Raw genomic sequence first — 6405 nt, forward strand, 5'->3', positions numbered from 1 at the left:
AAGCATTTGTTTCTCTGTGCATGATAAATCTATACCCACGGGGCACAGAGAATATTTCATTATATGCATATGTATGAGCAACAGATAAAATACCAACAGTAAGTAAACAAGTGCATATTTGCTACCAAAATCACGGATGTTGATGCATCAACTATCTTTGGGAGCCTATCAAACACATAAATGTTTTTTTCTGTGTGTAATGCAGAAATCCATGCTCTTTTGAAAACACCCAATTGACTATATATGTGGCATATTTACTGTTGTGTTGTTCCCCCGCTGCCTGAAGGTGATTTATGGTGAGGCATTAGAGTCGGAGATATCACTGTTTAAAGATATATCTTACTGCATAATCCATAGTGTGTGTGTGATACATCCATTTTGGGAACCTACCTAACACATAAATGTTTTTTCTGTGTGTTATGCAGAAATCCATGCTCTTTTAAAAACACCCAATTGATGATATATATGGCACATTTTCTGTAGTGTTGTTTCCCCGCTGCCTAAAGGTGATTCATGGTGGGGCATTAGAGCTGGAAATATCACCATTTATGATATACCTTACTGCATAATCCATGTGGGATACATCTATTTTGAGGTTTTGGAGTCCAAATTTGGAGGCCTCCCTCTCTGCATAATTTAGAATTAGTCGTTCTATATATTCTTAATTATCTGTGCAGAATAGATGTTTCTTCTACTTGTACTTGCGACTACTTTTGCCGTGAATATTTAGATGGGTACCTGATTTTTGTGTTATAATTTTGTGTTATTGAGAAACAACTTTTGATTCTTTTTCATCAGCTGCCTAGACACTTGTGGTCTACACAATATCGCAAATTGGCTCTTACCTGTGCCCAATTAGGACACAGTGTGACTAGGGTGAGCATAAGGTCTGCGGTCATACCCCACTGGAGATGCCCAATCTCATCTGATCTTGGAAGCCAAGCAGTGGAGGGCCGGTTTAAGTACTTGGATGGGAGACCACCAAGGAACACCCTGGTACTGCAATTATTTGCTACCCCTTCTGTCACTAAAATAGAGCACTGATTCGCCTATCGGTCATGACCTATGATTTAACTACCTGCTAGGATTCAATTCCCAGTTGGGATATACAGCAGTTTTCAAATGATGGTCATATATATATACATTGAACAAACAATTTTTTGACCACAAGGTGTCCCATAGTTGGTGTGTTTGTGTTTTTGTTTCACAAAATCACAGAGTTACCCATCTCGGCCTATATTAGGTATTTGTACCTCAAAAGCTACGAACATTTTCTTTATATTTTCGCAATGTCACCATTCAGACAAATATTGGCGCTCATTGAACTCCTCAGTAATTAACTTATTAACGAAAATTATTAAAGTATTGTATTTTAGTCAGTTATTGTGACAATCAGTCATACAATATTATCTGTATATGAGTGCTTCCCAAAAAGAGTCTTCTTTCTTCTCTTTTTTTTTTTTTTTTTTTTTTTTTTTTGTGTTTACAATGTATATTTGACTCGTGGGAGCACCGCTGATGGGCAGTTTTTCCGACACACAAAAACAAGGAGTGTATTACCTTATGTGTCTGCTTCCCAAAGTGAGGATTTAAACCTTGAATTTAATTATCAGCTAATTACAGATAGTTTATCATTTTCACATATACACCTACTACACCAGTGCGGTTTCCAATCCTTTTGCTTTTCAAATAAATGAATATAATACCTGGTGCCTTCTCTTGCAGAGTTATCCACTGTATAAACACATAGAATTGAGCGGCACTCTCAGGACTTTAACAAAGAACGGGTCCTCAGCCCATCATAAGTTTGCTAACTTATGATGGGCTGAGGACCCGTTCTTTGTTAAAGTGCCGCTCAATTCTATGTGTTTATATATATATATATATATATATATATATAAAGAAATATAGAAAACCACAGCACTCGCCACCCCAGAAGCGGGGTGCAGTGTCTGCACTCACCACTCATAGGGTGGGGTGCATGCAGCCCATGGCCACCTACCCAAATATATACAAATAGAAAATTCAGCACTCACCATAGCAAGCTCACTTGACCTCACAACATCAATAAATAAATGATGGGGGTTTAGTTAGTGAATTGGCCAATGCACGGAAGCCTGCAAACCGCTCGCCAAGGTAGCCCACCTTCATGCAGGTCCTACACTATCACAACGCCTTAAAAATTAAAACCTGGCAACTGTGTCACACATAATATAACTGCACACATGCCCACTAGGTTTAATGTATACCTGCCACATATCTAGTGGCTTTTAAAGGTATACTAGTCACCTGACACTGGCTGATAAATTACTAAGGAGCAGCTGACACAGGTTTAGAACAATTGAGATTACACAGGGGTGCATGGAAAGGCCTGTGACCACGGTTAATAAGAGTTAACCAAAGATTAACCCCAAAATATGCAAAGAAATATAGAAAACCACAGCACTCGCCACCCCAGAAGCGGGGTGCAGTGTCTGCACTCACCACTCATAGGGTGGGGTGCATGCAGCCCATGGCCTCCTACCCAAATACATACAAATAGAGAATTCAGCACTCACCATAGCAAGCTCACTTGTCCTCGCAACCCCGCTTCTGGGGTGGCGAGTGCTGTGGTTTTCTATATTTCTTTGCATATTTTGGGGTTAATCTTTGGTTAACTCTTATTAACCGTGGTCACAGGCCTTTTCATGCACCCCTGTGTAATCTCAATTGTTCTAAACCTGTGTCAGCTGCTCCTTAGTAATTTATCAGCCAGTGTCAGGTGACTAGTATACCTTTAAAAGCCATAAGATTTGTGGCAGGTATACATTAAACCTAGTGCTGAATTTTCTATTTGTATATATATATATATATATAAAAAGTAGGATTTTAATACCTAACGGTAAATCCTTTTCTCTTAGTCCGTAGAGGATGCTGGGGATGCTTCAAGAACCATGGGGTATAGACGGGATCCGCAGGAGACATGGGCACACTATAAGACTTTGAATGGGTGTGAACTGGCTCCTCCCTCTATGCCCCTCCTCCAGACCCCAGTTATAGGAACTGTGCCCAGGGAGACGGACATTTCGAGGAAAAGGATTTATTTAATTATTTTAAAACTAAGGTGAGATACATACCAGTTCACACCTCAAACACGCCGTACAACATGGCATTCAACAACAACGCATGAAACGGCATGACCAACAACAGTCACAGATTGACTGAACTCAACGCAACACGAGCGTAACTATAACCAAACTGCAGATACAGCCCGCACTGGGACGGGCGCCCAGCATCCTCTACGGCAGGCATTCCCAACCGCGGTCCTCAAGGCACACCAACAGTGCAGGTTTTAGTAATATCCAGGCTTCAGCACAGATGGTTAAATCAAAATAACTGAGGTACTAATTAAGTCACCTGTGTTCAAGCCTGGATATCACTAAAACCAGGACTGTTAGTGTGCCTTGAGGACCGTGGTTGGGAAACACTGCTCTACGGACTAAGAGAAAAGGATTTACCGGTAGGTATTAAAATCCTATTTTCTCATACGTCCTAGAGGGTGCTAGGGATGCTTCAAGAACCATGGGATTTATACCAAAGCTCTAGAACGGGCGGAAGAGTGCGGATGACTCTGCAGCACCGATTGACCAAACAAGAGGTCCTCCTCAGCCAGGGTATCAAACTTGTAAAACTTCGCAAAGGTGTTTGATCCCGACCAAGTAGCAGCTCGGCAAAGCTGTAATGCCGAGACCCCTCGGGCAGCTGCCCAGGAGGAGACCACCTTTCTGGTAGAATGGGCTTTCACCGATTTCGGTAACGGCAATCCTGCCGTAGAATGAGCCTGCTGAATCGTGTTACAGATCCAGCGTGCAATAGTCTGCTTGGAAGCAGGAGCCCAAATCTTGTTGGGAGCCCACAGGACAAACAGAGCCTCTGTTTTCCTAATCTGAGCCGTTCTGGCGACATAGATTTTCAAAGCTCTGACCACATCGAGAGACTTCGATTCCACCAAGGCGTCAGTAGTCACTGGCACCACAATAGGCTGGTTTACGTGAAACGATTAAACCACTTTTGGCAGAAATTGCTGACGAGTTCTCATGCTCTATTAGCATGGTAGATTAAATAGGGGCTTTTGTGAGACAAAGCCGCCAACTCAGACACTTGCCTTGCGGACGCCAAGGCCAACAACATGACTACTTTCCAAGTAAGGAATTTTAACTCAACCTTGCGCAAAGGTTCAAACCAATGCGATTGCAGGAACTGCAACACCACAATAAAGATCCCACGGTGCCACAGGAGGCACAAATGGAGGGTGGATGTGTAGCACGCCTTTCACGAAGGTCTGAACTTCTGGAAGGGAGGCCAATTCTTTCTGAAAAAAGATCGACAAGGCCGAAATCGGAACTTTAATGGAGCCTAACTTTAGGCCCGCATCCACCCCTGCTTTCAAAAAATGGAGCAACCGCCCCAGGTGAAATTCTTCTGTAGGAGCCTTCTTGGATTCACACCAAGACACATATTTTCTCCAAATACGGTGGTAATACTTTGCCGTTACTTCTTTTCTAGCCTGAAGAAGTGTGGAATGACTTCACAGGGAATACCCTTTCGGGCTAGGATTTGCAGTTCAACCGCCACGCCGTCAAACGCAGCCGCGGTAAGTCTTGATACACGCACGGCCCCTATTGCAACAGGTCCTCCCGAAGAGGAAGAGGCCAGGGATCTTCTATGAGCAACTCCTGAAGATCTGGATACCAGGCCCTTCTTGGCCAATACGGAACAATGAGTATCACCTGAACCCTTGTTCTTCTTATAATCTTTATCACCTATGGAATGAGAGGAAGTGGAGGGAACACATATACCGACGGAAACACCCACTGTGTCACTAGGGCGTCCACCGCTATTGCTTGAGGGTCCCTTGACCTGGAACAATATCTCTGAAGTTTCTTGTTGAGGCGAGACGCCATCATGTCTACTTGAGGAACTCCCCAATGACTTGTCACTTCTGCAAAGACCTCTCGATGAAGACCCCACTCTCCTGGATGGAGATCGTGTCTGCTGAGGAAGTCTGCTTCCCAGTTGTCCACTCCTGGAATGAAGACTGCTGACAGAGCGCTGGCATGTCTTTCCGCCCAACGAAGAATCTTCGTGGCCTCGGCCATCACCGATCTGCTCCTTGTTCCGCCCTGGCGGTTTATGTATGCCACTGCTGTCACATTGTCTGACTGAATCAAGACAGGCAGACCCCGAAGGAGATGTTCTGCTTGCAGAATGCCATTGTAAATGGCCCTTAATTCCCAGAATGTTTATGTGTAGACAAGCTTCCCGGCTTGACCACTTTCCCTGAAAATTTCTTCCCTGTGTGACTGCTCCCCAGCCTCGGAGGCTTGCATCTGTGGTCACCAGGATCCAATCCTGAATCCCGAACCTGCGTCCCCCCAGAAGGTGAGAACTGTGCAGTCACCACAGAAGGGAGATTCTGGTCCTGGAAGATAGAATTATTTTCCGGTGCATGTCTAGGTGAGACCCGGACCACTTGTCCAACAGGTCCCACTGAAACACCCTGGCATGGAACCTGCCATACGGAATGGCCTCCTAGGCCGCCACCATCTTCCCCAGCAACCGAGTGCATTGAAGAACTGACACCTTTGCTGGTTTCAGAATCTGTTTTACCATGTTCTTTATTTCCAGAGCCTTTTCCACTGGAAGAAAAACTCTCTGCAATTCTGTATCCAGAATCATACCTAGGAACGACAGCCGTGTCGTCGGCTCCAACTGTGATTTTGGCAAATTTAGGAGCCAACCATGCTGTTGCAGAATCGTCAGTGAAAGGGCAACATTTTTAAGCAATTGCTCCTTGGATCTTGCCTTTATGAGGAGATCATCCAAGTACGGGATAATTGTGATTCCCTGCTTGCGCAGGAGAACCATCATTTCCGCCATTGCTTTGGTGAAAATCCTCGGAGCCGTGGACAGACCAAACGGCAACGTCTGAAATTGGTAATGACAATCCTGAACGGCAAATCTCAGGAAAGCCTGATGTGGAGGATATATGGGGACATGCAAGTAGGCATCCTTTATGTCGACCGACACCATAAAATCCCCCTCCTCCAGACTGGAGATCACTGCTCGGAGAGATTCCATCTTGAATTTGAATTTATTCAGAAAGAAATTGAGGGATTTTAGGTTCAGAATCGGTCTGACTGAGCCATCCGGCTTCGGGACCACAAACAGGCTTGAATAAAAGCCTTCCCCCTGTTGTGACGGGGGTACCCTGACAATTACTTGATTTTGACACAACTTTAGTATCGCAGCGCATACTACCTCCCTTTCTATAAGAGAAGCTGGCAAGGCCGATTTGAAAAATCGGTGAGGGGGCACGTCTTGAAACTCTAATCTGTATCCTTAGGTTACTATTTCTACTATCCA

At 44.3% G+C, this 6405-nt stretch overlaps 1 pseudogene; it reads left to right on the forward strand.

The window, feature by feature from the left end:
• Window positions 1-887: 887 nt before the first annotated feature.
• On the forward strand, window positions 888-1008 carry LOC134963899 (5S ribosomal RNA; annotated as a pseudogene).
• The last annotated feature ends 5397 nt before the right edge of the window (window positions 1009-6405 follow it).

This window comes from Pseudophryne corroboree, chromosome 9, assembly GCF_028390025.1.
Source record: "Pseudophryne corroboree isolate aPseCor3 chromosome 9, aPseCor3.hap2, whole genome shotgun sequence".
Lineage (NCBI taxonomy): Eukaryota > Metazoa > Chordata > Amphibia > Anura > Myobatrachidae > Pseudophryne > Pseudophryne corroboree.